General features: G+C 37.0%; 1 protein-coding gene and 1 long non-coding RNA gene across 13 annotated transcripts in view; both read right to left on the bottom strand.

The window, feature by feature from the left end:
• MAGI2 (membrane associated guanylate kinase, WW and PDZ domain containing 2) overlaps positions 1-14,873 on the bottom strand; it is an 817,299-nt gene that overhangs the window by 688,002 nt on the left and 114,424 nt on the right. The gene's annotated exons all lie outside the window — the stretch shown is intronic.
• The window catches only part of LOC308190245, a 74,074-nt gene that overhangs the window by 36,878 nt on the left and 22,323 nt on the right, over positions 1-14,873 (bottom strand). Inside the window, exon 1 of the long non-coding RNA XR_013947027.1 lies at positions 745-14,873. This exon is cut by the window's right edge and continues 22,323 nt beyond it. This is a non-coding gene — a long non-coding RNA (uncharacterized lncRNA). The remainder of the gene's footprint in view (positions 1-744) is intronic.

Below are 14,873 nucleotides of genomic sequence, written 5' to 3'. Positions count from 1 at the left end.
TTAAATGCTTGCTTTGCTTCCCTATGTTTTGACTTCAAACAATCATGCTGGGCTGTGTCGATCAGCTTCAAACCAGTGGGTCAGCCTGCAGAGTTATTTCTGCAGGTTCAGGTTCTGCTGACACACCATTTACTTTTCCCATTTGTTTCTTCTTTATGCATAGAATATTTGGAATGAGCGGAGGAAGGAAGGGACATCAAATTATCTCCCCCTTTCTGGGTTAGATAGAGAAAGTGTTACAAACTTAGCAAGGTATATGAACGTCCTTCTAAATTAGAGAAACAAAATGTTTACATGCAGGGAGAGAGAAGATATTAAGATGAAGATGAAAGGTAACAGAACAAAGCATTTTATTGGGGTGCTGGGAGGCAAGGGGGACTATCACAAGAATAACCCATATATTTAGAGAGAGAGGAAAAAGACAGATGACTACCTGTCCTTGCTGGGTGCCCAGGGAAGGAGTGCTAAATTCATGTGAAAGTAATTTGTGTCTTAGAGAGGATACTACAGGCCATGAAAGCACTGAGCAACAATGTTCAAATAAAACTGTATCTAAAATAGATCCACAATTTTATTTATTTATTTATTTATTGGGGGGTGGTGGTGGTGGTGTCTTTTTTCAGCTAGAACTCCCTTCTGTGATCCTTATCTTATCTCAGTCCTGCTCCCACTCCTGGTTGGTCATCCACACAAGCACAAGCAGATACTGCACCAACATCCCAGTTTTGTTATATATTAACTTACCTAACAAACACTCTCATCCATCTGCCCATTTCCTATCTCTTCTGAAGTTTAATCCCTAATGTTTAATTCATATTGACATGCTAACAGATCAACAGGATGCTAACCAGAAGACAGAATAAGTAAATTCATTGATCTTGGTTCTCCTAGTTGGACTGGGTTGACCTGTCCAACTCAGAGCAGCAATTTCAAGGAAAGTCCTATCCTGCCCAAGGGGGGCATACATCCAATGCATACGTAATCTTTTGGAAACGTAGCAGCTAAAGAAATCTAATAAGACCTGACCAAGAATGTGTGAAATGTAATTTTTCAAATGTTTACAACTTTGCCAAATGTGGGTGGATTTTTACAGGCGCAGTAAAAAAGCAAATCCATGCTATAAACTTCAAATCCCTCCACTACACAGAAAACCTAGATGTTCAGAGAGAAAATGTACTGTCTTTTAATGTCAGCAAATCAAGCTAACGTTGCAAAGATGTTCACTGAAAGTTTGCCAGTTCCACTGAAAGAGTAAACTGACATAACTTCAAGTACTAATAAAAAATAAAAACGATTAAGAAACTTCTGCAATCCTCAGCCATCAACCTGAAAAAAAAAGAACAAAAACCTTAGCATAAACTTAGTATTAAGGAAGACCTTGAAGTGCTTCCTTGAAATTCATGTCTGTGTTAAAAAAAGGAGGGAAAAAATAAAGTATGTGATCAGGGTATCTTTCAACATTGCCGTATTGCACCTTTCTAGACTTCAGCTGCGTTAATCAACTAAATGGTATCGTTCTGTAAATTCTCCAGGGGAGTATTATTTGCTTGGAAAAAAAAAAAAAAGAAAAAAGAAAAAAAAGGGTTTAGAATTAAAACAAAACAAACAAAACAAAACAAAAACTACAACAGATTTTTAATTGAGAGTCATGTTAAATTGATATGGGTTTATTTTAGTGTGACACATTAAGATTTTAATAAAAAACACATTATTTTATATCATAGTATTTTGATGGTGTTATTTGAAAAGTTGCATTGTTTATACAGAAAAAGAAATACATTTTGGATATTGTGCTCCTAAAGCTCCAGATTTTTTTAATCAAGCTTTTTAATCATATTATATACTTGGCCAGTGATGGTTCTCCATCAGTAAAATATTTTCCCCAAACGTGGCATAACATTAACCCTGTCAAAAGTAACCAATTATTACTGTGCAAGTGCTATGAAAAACTAGAGGAATAGGACGCTTACCAGGGAATGTTTTCAAGATTACAATACGTTTCATGTGTAATAATGATAATTAGCTTCATACCACATTGTGGTATGAACACAAACACAAACCTCATCAGCTTAACCACACCATCTGGTACACTGAAAATTGCATGCCTGGCTTTAAGAATGGTTTGGGATTTTATCTTCTATTTTTCACCTTTTGGTCCACTTGTCACAGTACAAATTTCTTCCCACCATCACGGGGACTTACCCCTTTTACATTCTTACGTCTTACCACTTTTACATTCAACCTGGAGCTTTTGCTGTAAATGTTGTTCCACAGAGCTGGGGCTCTAATTAAGTAACAAATACTCATGACACCTGAAACAAAAAGTAAGCATTTGGCTTCATCCTATTTTATGAGGATGCTCTGGTGGGCCAAAAGGTATGCATCTAGAAGACACTTACTCCATAGTGAATGCTAAAATTTGGAGACCGGATGAAAATTGTAAAGCAAATAAAGTTCAAGAGGGAAAGTGATCGCATCAAAACAAGGTGTTCAGGATACACTACAATAGTTTAATGTTTTAAAGTGCCTTTCTAGACATTGAAGAAATGTGTTTGAAGTTACCTGTGCTGTGGATTATACAGAGAATGTCAGTTCACAGGAACACAAAGGAAATTTAAGACACAGTGCAGACACAGTATGGCATAGATACTGTGGCATCAAATAAATTTGCAAAAATATACAGTGCCTAAGACAAGCTAAACAGGAAGAAATAAGAGTCACAGACACTTGATGAAACAGCTGATGTAGTCACACTGAGTTATAACTTCAGCCTTTCAGACTTCAAAGCAGCCACAGGCGCTACAGTGCAAGCACAAATGGATTTTCCACAAATCCTTCAAGCTCCCCCTCGGACAACATTAGTGACCCCAAAGGCTGTGTGCCTTCTTTGGCTGGATAACCCCATGTACAACTGTCATGCTAATGTTTCTGTAAATTGTCCCTGTATTCATGAATCCAACTGGAGGTCATCATTTAGAAAAAAAAAATAGGCTCTAAAAGAGAGGTGGGACAATTTAAAGAATCAAGACATCAACAAGTAACAAATCAGAAAAGTCTTAATGTTAATAAAATAAATGTCTGCCATATAGGACTCCTCCCTGTATGAAACCCCTCTCTCCAGTGTAAGACGTGCAGTGTAGCACAATCCCTGGATCAAAAAACCAAACTCAAACACATTAACACAAAAAGTTGCAACACTGCAGACACAATATGCTAAAGGTCAAATAGGTACATTATTAAATAAGATTGACTGATTATCTGGTTTTTATGTTTCCTCATTAACTAATCCAAATGATTGCATTTTCCTATTACTTTCGATCTATTTTTTTTTTTACTTAGGAGAGTGCTTGCAGAGATGGAAAGCAAGCCTGTAAGTTCACGAGCAACAGGCATCCTTCCTGAACATAACACTTTCACTGAAGCTGCTATAAGGAGGGAAAAACAAGATCCAAATCACACTATTTCTCATATATGCAGTTCCTATGACTATTAGACCAGCCCAAAAGCCATTTACTGCCTTTTTTTATCCCTAGCTATTGATAGTATAGATGCTATCTCAGTCATTACTTTATTTCCAAAGGCTCCTCTGGGTCAAATTCTTTTTTTCTTAGGAAAAATAGAGTTTATTTCAAATTTATGAAATATATTTATCTGATCTTCAGTACTGCCCCGGTAAAAGCAATAGAAATTCAAAATATTTCTAGGAAAATGATACAATAGATTTATGGAGATAATCAGGATGCGTGCAGGTCACAGCAGATTAATATTAAGTTAAATATATACCATTTAAGGAAAGAGAACAGTGAGAGTAATTGTTAGTAAACCACTGGAAAGGTTCACTTGAGCTTTGATGATACAGTATTTGCATTCCAATTACCTTGTATCAATACATATTAAACTTCTCCAACTCTCATAGAGTAACTCTTCATGGATTGTTTGCATGTTAATGTATTTATGACTAGCATTTATGAGAAATTAGGCTATATTCTATAAAGGCATAAGATTGGACTAGAAAAAATATGAAGCAGCAGCTGTCTGGCAGAACAACCAGTTAATTTCATTTACAGTGAACTCTGCATATTATTATTTGGTCATGAACTAAAAGATTACCACGATGAGCAGGTATATTTCCTGGTGTTAACTGTGGTTATTTTAGCCTACAGATCTATCCTGCTAGATAACAAAATAGGCGAACCTTAACCTTCACCTGTCTACAAGGAGAGCTTTCCTCCTTTTAGCCGTTTTCTTTGGTATGCTAGATTTCCCCTGAGAGCACTCCTACACAAGTTAAGATTTGAAGTAAATCATTTGCATGACCTGAAATAAGTTATATATGTGTATATATATATATGTATGTATGTATGTTTATATTAAATGTCAGTTAGTATTGAAGTTAAAATGAGTGTATCTTATTCAGAATGAAGTGCCGTTGTTGTGGTTTAACCCGGCTGGCAGCTAAACACCACACAGCCGTTCGCTCACCCTCCCCCCTCCCTCTCTGGGATGGGGGAGAGAAAGGGGAAAGTGAAGCCTGTGAGTTGAGATAAAGACAGTTTATTAAGACAGGAATATAATAATAATACTACTAATAATAATGGTATTACTAATAATAATGTGTACAAAACAAGAGATGCACAATGCAATTGCTCACCACCCGCTGACCAATGCCCAGCCTATCCCCGAGCAGCTGGCCCCCCACCCCGGCCAGCCACCCCTATATATTGTTTAGCATGACGTCAGATGGTATGGAATACCCCTTTGGCCAGTTTGGGTCAGCTGTCCTGGGTCTGTCCCCTCCCAGCTCCTGCTGCACCCCTAGCCTGCTTGCTGGCAGGACAGAGCGAGAAGCTGAAAAGTCCTTGGCTTGGTGTAAGCACTGCTCTGCAACAATTAAAACATCAGCATGTTATCAGTGCTCTTCTCATCCTAATCCAAAACATAGCACCCTACCAGCTACTAGGAGGAAAATTAACTCTGTCCTAACTGGAACCAGGACAGCCGTGTGGTCAGCTAATAGACACGCATAAACAAGTGACTAGGTCACTGCAAAGACAGAACGTATTTTCCTAGTCACTTACTGCTTCCCAAAGGAAGACAGGTTATACCTTCAGAACTAAGCCTAGTGTTTAAAAGTGCAGCTTTTAGGACAAATGGTGCTCAAGCAAAGCTTTGCAACAAGAAAGTGAAGCGTGAGATTCTTCAGAGGCTGGGCACAGCTCAAAACAGGTGGAAAGCACATCAAGTTTGCAGAGTTTGTTTTACTGATTTGTTGTTCCCAGGGGCAATGGTAAAATTAATCATAAAATAACGTGCAACATTCTGTTGCAACAGTGGAAACAGAGGCAAAGTATGAGATGAAAGGTTCCCTCCAACCTCAACCATCCAGTGATTTTGTGAGGCAAGCATTTGACAGCAAGGTTCTTCCTTGGTTACTTTGCGGTCTCAAGGAGCATGTAAGGCACTGTAACACCTCCACTGAGAACAGTTTTCTCCTGGAGCTTTCCTTGACTGCCTACCTACCCCGCCTGTGTCACCAGAGATGGCTACTGGGCCCCCCAAAGCAGCTGCTCCAGACAAATTCCCTCTTCTATAGAAGCACCTCATTCTTTGCTTGCCTCTTATCAGTTTGCAACTTCATCCTCTGCAGTGACATTCTGGGCTATCATAGGAGGAGACTACAGCAGCAGCTGTATTTTCTCCTAAAAAAAAAAAAAATGGACACATTGCTGCAAGCAACTTCTCTTTTTAAATACAATTAGTCTGTCCCAATGCTATAAAGCAGATCCCGCTCCTTTCTGCAACTCACCTTCTCTGAACACTTCATAATTACCCCACAAGATACCTCACCGTGTAAAAACTTCTTTACCACACCCATTGCCAATAACAAAAGGACTCTTATCTTACAATTTGGTGTCTTAAAACTTTCAGTGCATTATAATGACAGTCTCAATTGGGCAAAGCAGAAAGTTTCATCTAATAAATCGAATGCCAGTCAAGCCTACAAGAACAGCAACTGTTAATCTGTAAGGAGATGAAGACGGTAAGATCATAAATCCAGGGGAATTTTATTGATCAAACCCTTCCAAGAAACCCACTCATCACTATTAGCTATATTGTATTGGGTCATCTATCAGAAAGAAACTGTTCAGCCAATTTCTTATCCCTAACTATCCCTTACTTATTATCTAGTTAAGCTGCTTAAGGTAAGATATATAATGACTAGTCAGATCAGGTAATAGTAAAAAGCTAGATTAAGAAAAAACAACAACAACAAAAAAGTATACTCAGAGTTATGGGATCTAACAGTACTGTTAGATAGCAGTTGGTAATTCTGGCCAAGTGGCCCCTGGAAAAGCAAAAGTTAATAGTTAATTTAAAGTGTTTTTAAACTAGCACAATATAAGGCTCACACATGACCTTGAGAAGGGTAAAAATATCATTAATAATATTGCTAAGTAAAAAAGAAATGGCCATTTGCTTACTGCAACACATTTAAGCATTTGGCTGCGTTCTTAGAATTCCTTTTAGCATCAAAAGATAAGACTCATCTTTTTCAACTCTAGAAAGCTAAAATTCAAGTATCTAAACCAAGGTTGGTCACTCTGAGTTCACCTAATCATCAACAGAAGGAATTTAGGAGATCTATGTTAACTACTTGTATTAGCATGTTCAGTGGCTGAAGTGGATGAAAGAAAGACAAAACAGGTTGAACAGGGAGCAATTTAATTAATACAAACATGAAGAGGACAGAGGCGCAACTTTAATATTGTTCAGCAAGTTTTAGGCATCCTTTTCTATACTCAGCTTTTATACATCAGCATCTGCTGTACAAGACATGCAAGCTTTCTTTCAAGGAAGTTCTGGGGCCATGATTTTACTTTTAAATTATAGATAGTTGGCCCAATTTTAGCCAACAGTTTCTCAGAGTGTTACCCATGCAAGTAACACAGCTAACTTCAGATGTAATTATTTCCTCATTTGGAGGGACACAAATCCCTTCTTTTACACGCATTCCTTAAGTGCTGCAGTACAGAGAAGTCTGGACCAGGAGCTCCCTCAGTTGCTAGTGCTCCTCCAGAGTGGGCATACTTTGGGAACTGCTGGGCCAGGTAGAAAAGCAGCAGATCTGTGGCCATCTGCATAGCACCCAGGTGAAAATGAGAAGGTCAAGTTTGCAGTCTCCTTTTGAACTTAAATTCGAAAGTAGTTACTGGATTTATAACTAGACTCTAAAACTTCCCAGTCATAGGTGAACAACATAACCAACATCTTTGTTGCTCTCTTTCCAATTTACTTTGATTTGTTGCACAAGTCTATGGCAAATGAAGCCCATCAAACAAAATATATAGGAGGGTCTTTTCAACTTTCCTCCTTCTTAACCCACTCTCTACTTCACAGTGAAGCAGGAATTTGAATCTCTTCTGTCAGCAATATGAGTACTGAAGAAGTACTCCCTGAATCACTACGTGAAAAGGAGAAAAAGATCACCAACTCCTTCAGCTCCGTTTTAAAACAAAGCAGTAGTTTCCACATCCCCTTCACTGGAAACCAATTGAGTGAGGATCTCCAAGAGCCTATATTGAATAAAGGGCCTCAGACAAGGACAAGGCTGTATTTATACAGAACAGATGGAATTTGGACAATGAGTTGCTCAGGATTCCCATGACCAGTCCTAACGGAAAGCGGAGATACTTGTATGTAAATAGCATGGAAACAACATGGAAAAAGCAATGGAAAAAGGGTAGGGAATGAGATCTTTGTAGTCTAATTTCTGTAAATGTTACATTCCAATATAAATACAACCTCCTACTGCTAAAAATAAAACTGTGATACAACAAAATATTTCCTGCTTAAAACCAAGCGCATATTGTAGATTAACAGGTATTGCAAAGTGAGGTTATATAAAAAACAGCCAGGTATTAAATCTAAACTGTAATTAGCACTGTTTCACAATATTTCTGCAAAACAAAAAAGTTACAGAACTTTATTATTTTCTTCAGAAAAAGGCCTGTTCCACTGAACACAACAGTAGACTGTTCCTCACTGAATCAGATACCAACAGACAACGTACAGCCTTGCAAGATTCATGGTAAATAATAAAGTTTAGGAAGAGGTCATGAAGACACTGAGATCACAAGCATCTCAGGACTTCCCAGCACCTCAGATATCAAACACATAGTGAGCACAGGGCTACAAGTTTACATCAGAAGTATTGGGTACAGAGTCAGAAATTTTACTGGTCCTAGTTCCCCCCAACACACACCAAGGGAAAATATATATATATATATATACTCCTCTTTCTTTTACTTAGTTTACATATTTTAATGGTGTTACATCTGCAGAGAGCTTTCACAGGAAGAAAGCCTGCCAGGGGTGTTGTGCAGTTCTCCAACTATACTCAAAGAAAACTGGCACTCAGCAGAGGACTTCCCACCCTTCACTCCACTGCCTCATTCTGTACCCAGTTCTCTGTGTCAGGGTACCAGCAGCTTACATCATGAACTCAACATGTGAATATCATGCCATTTTGAAGAAGAAATAATCTGATCTAACCTATGTTTTCATGCATTCAAGGCTTAATGGTATACTTGAAAAACACACAGCTTTCAGTACCTTTTCAGTAGTCAACAAATACAAAAATAAGAGTTTGCGCACCACAATTTTCTTTGGAATTAACAGCAGTCATGGGTGCAGTCTGTCACAGCCTTTGAGAAAGTCTGTATCATGACTGACTAATGCCAGAGGACAGAAAACTAAACAGCAGGTCCATGCAACAGCTATGAAAATAAATTTCAAAAGAACAAAGCAAACCAAACACTCGTATAAAAAGAGGTTGATAATTTCAATTAATATGTTTCCATCTTTTTCTGTTAATTTTCTATAAAGCAATTATTAATAATAAAGGTTTTCAAAGCCTCATCAACAGTCCTAACTTTACTACAATTTTAGTTTAGGACTTGATCGAGAGACAACTTTGAGGAGAATCCTGCCCAACTGCACTAGCAGTATTTGCCTGGATGAAACTGTTTTTTCCCCCTTTTTTTCCCAAAGAATATCATTTTTGATCATGAAAATTCTCTTTGTATCATGATACTTGTAAGATGAAAACCACATACATCCCAATCATCCATGAAATGCAGAGTGGCTGCAAATCCTCTCAGACTTTCCAGACATTGAGACTAGCACGAATTCTGACTCACAAACTCCAGATCTGTACATTACCATTGGGTTACAAAAAAATCAAGTGAAAGCAACAGCAGAAATCAAGGGGAATACTACACCAAAATAAAAAGAACAAATAAATAAATAAATAAATAAATAAATAAATAAATAAATAAAACAGTGGCTCAAAAAACCTGTTCAGCCAGCATGAGCAGAGAAAACCCTGGACAGCTGACAGGTTGTAGAGCAGATTGTCGGCTCTGTGTTTTGACTTGACAGAGGCTAAGAATGACAACTGTGACACAACAGTCTCTCTGCAAATATTACAAGCAAGGATAAGCGACTTTAAAATAAAACTTAGCAGGTCCCAAGGTACAGTTGAGTAAGGCAGTAAGGCAAGGGATATACTCTATACTCTCAATCCTCCAGCAATCATTTTATTTTACTTTTCAAATACATAAAGAATGCTTCCCCCAGACACTCACAGAAAGGTGGGCTTCTCAGAGAACATGGCTGTTTTCTCCTCTGCGAGACTGACATACAAATTATTTGAAACTGTCAGTCATAAAGAACTTCACTTCACCCTCCCTTTTCCATTTCATGATCAGTGCTTTCTCTTTCCATTTAATTACCAAAAGCATGCAACACTTAAAAAGAGAAAAATCCCCTAACATTTTAGCTGATCATGACAATGAAATATAGCAGCTGGAATCAAGCTGTTGTAGCATGCACACAACATCTTAATAATATGCTCTTACCATGTTAGAACCTCATTTAAATATCATGTTAACAAATAAAAACTCCAAAATTAATTGTGTCCACTGAATAAAGCCACATATGTAAAGCAGCTGTGATGGAAAGAAATGTGTGCTTTTGTGTGCAGGCCCTCACGTTACTGCAGTCTGAATCGCATGCATGCGATGGTTCAAAGCACTAAGGGTTCATTTATTAAAATACACCCAAAGCAAGTAAAAGGAACGGGCAGAGGAGTGGGACACCACACGCTTCCAAATGAAGCTTTGTGACAGCACAATGCCTTTAGGATCCACAGACTCTTACTGACTGCAAAGCCATGGCCAGTGCTCGTAGGTCTGCTCCCAGATTGTCTTTGCCCTGCTCAGCCAGGTACTTCTATCACAACCGACCTACCCAGCTGCACAGCCCCAACTAGGTATCTTCTTCACCTTGAAGAGGCGCCTCCCCACTCCCTTTCAGTCTAAAATAGTCACATATTTAGATAAAAATTAACATTTTTAATCATTTATTCTGTTTATAACAAAAGCATTAATTGTAAGCTGGTGTAAGTCACCTCATTGTAGCATCTGAGTGTGTTTACAGTTAACTGAGGATTGTTTTAAGAATGAAAGACAAATTTGTTCGTATCTCAGAGTATTTTGACTTCCTGCATGGAGAATAAAGCTAAATTTAAAGAGAAGGGGAAAAAAATCCAGTGGATAGAAAGCCACAAAAATATAAACAAACCAACATTAACAACAATTCCCATGAGGCCTGAAATTCATACAGAAAGTGTATGGAAATAATATAGTTTATTGCACCAGCCTATGCACAGATATGTATGCATTGCTTATCACCTTAACAAAAAAAAAAAGAAAAAGATTTGTGAAATACTTATATCCAAGTTAAAGTTGCGGGACTGTCAGCCTTCTCACAGAATAAACAAATGCCATTTTACTATTCTTTTTTTCCCCTCCAGGTAAAACAAGTGACTCAAATTCAGGTGACACATTCTTGGGGCCCCTCTAATAAAAGCAGATCTTGCTATAATATACACAAAGGCAACAAGGAAAGCAAATCAAGATATGATGCCACTACGTACGGAGATATAATAAAGGCAAGCACAGATAACACTCTCTACCAGTTACCAAATGATAAAGCAGAAATTAGGCAGAGGAAGGAATACTTGTCGGACCCAAGCATTAAGACCTTTAAAAGGAACCGTAAAGCCTCAGGAGGAAAATCATGATTATGCATGCATATTTTAGAAACTTTACATCAGAGAACGGCAAGGAAAATAAAAGCTAGCAAAACAAACTAAGCTCAGCAAACAAGAAACATAGCTAGCAACAATCTCATTGCCTCTAAATGGACACAGCGTAATAACGCTGAGTGGTATCATAACTTATACTACAAAACTGCTGACAAAGGAACACAGCCTGAAGTTTTTACTGTGGAAAACAACTATTTGAGCACTGTCACGACGTTGTGACCCTCATGATATCACAAGCAAGACTATGGCTAGCTTAAAGAAGAAAATTAAAAAAAAAAAAATACTCTTTGCTTTTTTCACTCCCTGAACACAGGCAAGGTGTTTTCCACAATGGTGAGGACCGCATGAGAATTGGAAGAAGATGCAAGAGAAATATTAAGGAGAGATGCTCACATAGGATACAGCACTGAATTAACACCGAGAGCTGCAATGACAGCACTGAGGAAAGCAATGCTTGGCCAAGCTACAAAGACGATGTTTCTTTAGATACAAAGAACGGTTCTGGGTGATGCAAGAGAACAAACTGACTTCACAACAGGTTCTTAAGAAATCCACTGCATAAAAATAAATAAATAAATAAATAAATAAAAAAGCCCTCCAAAAGAACAATTTTTTTTTTAAGGCAATAATGAATAAAAAGTATTATCTAACATATCTAAGCATCATTTATATTATTAAAGCATATGTACGGAAAACAATTGTTTTACATGGCACAGTGCAACTCCATGTGTGAAAATAAGTCCAACCAAGACAACTGACAATTTAAAACTAGGAACAGCACATAGCAAGTATAAATGTGGATGTCTAGATTATTTTGAGTAAAGACACACTATTGAGATTTATTTGATAAGGCAATCTGTGCGTGCTTTCTATGTTATCTATTAGGGTATATTACTGATTAATTTTAGAGATTTCCTTTGAATGTGCATTACTGGTCTGATGAGTCTATGTGGGTTCTTCAGAGGGTTAATTTGTCACTTACATAGATCATAAAGGGATTTTAAATGGGAATTTTATTGACCTAATTACTAATAAAAGTCTCTTAGCGCTGCAAATGTACATGGTACCTTATAAACAACATAAGATGTGTTCCAGGCTAATGGTACTGGAAAAGATAAATACATTTAGAAGACCTTTTTTAAAAGTTGAATGATTTGTTAGATATGTAGTAATGTTTGCGCAGAAGACTCAGTAAATCTTTCCTAGTTATTAGATCATTGCTTCAGTACAAAAAGCTACAAAGATCACAATGTCTCTTGCAGCCATTTTCTGTTGCATGCATGCATTATGTTAAATATATTTTCTTAATATTTTTTATAAAATTTTTGTTGTGGGAAAAATAGTTTAATGCATTCATTTGAACCGATTCAAGAGCAAAATAACCTAATTGCTTTTATAGCATGAATTGCATCCCTATTTAATGTATTGTTTATATTTCCCTTTTCTAGTTCTTTATTTAAAAGGATCACAAACAAGTTTGTTATTCCTAAGGGACTGGAATAAATTCAGTTTGATATATTCCACAGAAGCCTTTTATTTATCTTTAAAGTTTTATTTGCTGTATGGTTATGAGCACTGCACAACTGTTGTTTAATTTGTCATCTTTGGCACAACTTAAAACAGAATAGTAAGATGTTATATTACTTCTAAGGAACACAATTATTCACCTTTTCATAATCATAATAATATACGATACATTCAGGGAATACAGAAAAGCAAACCAACCAACAAGATGAATGACGGTGAGATAAGAAAAATTTAATTAAAATATGTAATCCTTTAACAGCATGTTCCATATAAAAGTGAAAATAAATTATAAATAGAAAGTCATTTTGACCTGGTTGCCAAAGTTCTCAGAAGCACAGGAATGTTCTAGTTATCCCTGAAAACTGCAATACAATGAAGTTCATGAGATTATTCCAGTTCATAGAATGAACAATACTTGGGTCTCCTTGGGTAATGTGTTTCTAGAGTAGAACAACTTCATTTTAAATCAATACTTCAGAGTCAACAACTAGACCAGTGTTATACACGCAAACACTGGGACATAAGGAAATTTTTCACTTCCTTGAAAATTTTAAATTGGTGCTTTCTGGCTTATAAACTATTAAAAACAGAAATATCCCAGCTGAATGCTCAGTGAACAAACATTCAATTTCTGTGTCAGCTGTATATGCTACTTCACGTTATATTACAGAAACTCCTCAGAGTGACTTAAACCCACTGTTTTGGCTTAGAAGGAAGATTTATAGTCATAAATTTACTTGATTCAAGGACTGCAGACATGGCATGGGAAGGAGATGGGTTCAAGGGAAGAAGACTAGGAACTAGTTGAGCTTTGCCTCCTTCTTTCACCTTTCTGTTGTCTGAGTATAAACATAGCAGGTTTCAAACGAAGCCTCCTCAGAACCCATATTATGGGATGCATGGCATGCAATGGCTCAATTCCAGAACATTCCTGCCATCTAATGAAAATGATAGCTTCCTATAAGTGCTTTGTGTACGGTAAGTATATGCCACCTATCAGAAGGTGACTGAATAGCTAAAATAATCAGTACTGGCCTCCTTGTAACTGGGACATTGATTCCAGGATGCTGGTAGCAGTGCCAGAAAAATGTATGGAGGAGTCTAAGTGCTGAGTCTTAGTCCAATTCTGGTGGATAGATACTGGGTAAGTTGAATATATTCTACCTTCCAAGTGCAATGATGTAAATCTATAACTATTTGCAGATAATAGCATAAATGTGTACCTTCAGTTATGCATATGTATGTAAAACAAAGTCTCAACACCTACTCAAAACCTTGAGACTCAAAGTCTCAAAGACCTACTGCAGGCTGCCTTCATGGACGCAGCCTGGTGTTGGTGCTCAAACTAGTGAGTACTGAGGAATCTTGCAATTTAATTTAATTCCAGCCCCCAGTCATGTTCTTCACTTCGACTAGTGCTGGAAACAAACAAACAAACAAAACCCTACTCACATTATTCTCTTTAAAACTTCAAGATTGCACTACTGGACAGGCATTCCAGAAGTTGTATCAAGGGCTCCAACACAAGGACTACCCGCAATGGACAATCTTCTCAAGTATATGCAAGCAACACCAGTAAGTTTCTGAAAGAGCGTAAAATGGCTCTGAGGGAAGCATTGAAATCAACACAAGAAACTCCAAATTAGCTACTAGCTCACTTATAAGCTTTGAAAAAAGGTATTTATTTAATATGCATTTAAAGGATATTTGTGTATGATTCAGTCAGAAATATTCTTGCCTTATTAATACTTAACAAGTTCTACCTTTTCATATACACACTTACTAAATTAATTAGATTAAATTGATAAAACTTAGCAATTTATTTTTTTCATCAGGCTTTTCTAAGTGTAGTTGAATTGTATCATGTTTATATTCTTAAGTTACCAAAAGTATGTAGTGCTTTATACTGAAAAATCATAATCAACATATATATTTAAGTAGTATGTATTTTTAAGTAGTATATATCTTTGACTCGTAACTCTATTTGCAATTCAAAGACCTTACCAAGCATTGCATACCAAAAGTTGGTGAATATAGAAGCAGCAAAGCAGTAGCACTAGATACAATTATGGCTTAAGAAACACTAAAATCACCAACTATGGAAAATTAAAGTTGCAAACATTAGATTTCTATTTTTTTATTTTAAATCATACTGTGTTCCTTGTAAACTGTACTG

The sequence above is a fragment of the Anser brachyrhynchus genome (assembly GCF_964034855.1).
Source record: "Anser brachyrhynchus genome assembly, chromosome: 1".
Lineage (NCBI taxonomy): Eukaryota > Metazoa > Chordata > Aves > Anseriformes > Anatidae > Anser > Anser brachyrhynchus.
This window is presented reverse-complemented; position numbering and strand designations above follow the sequence as displayed.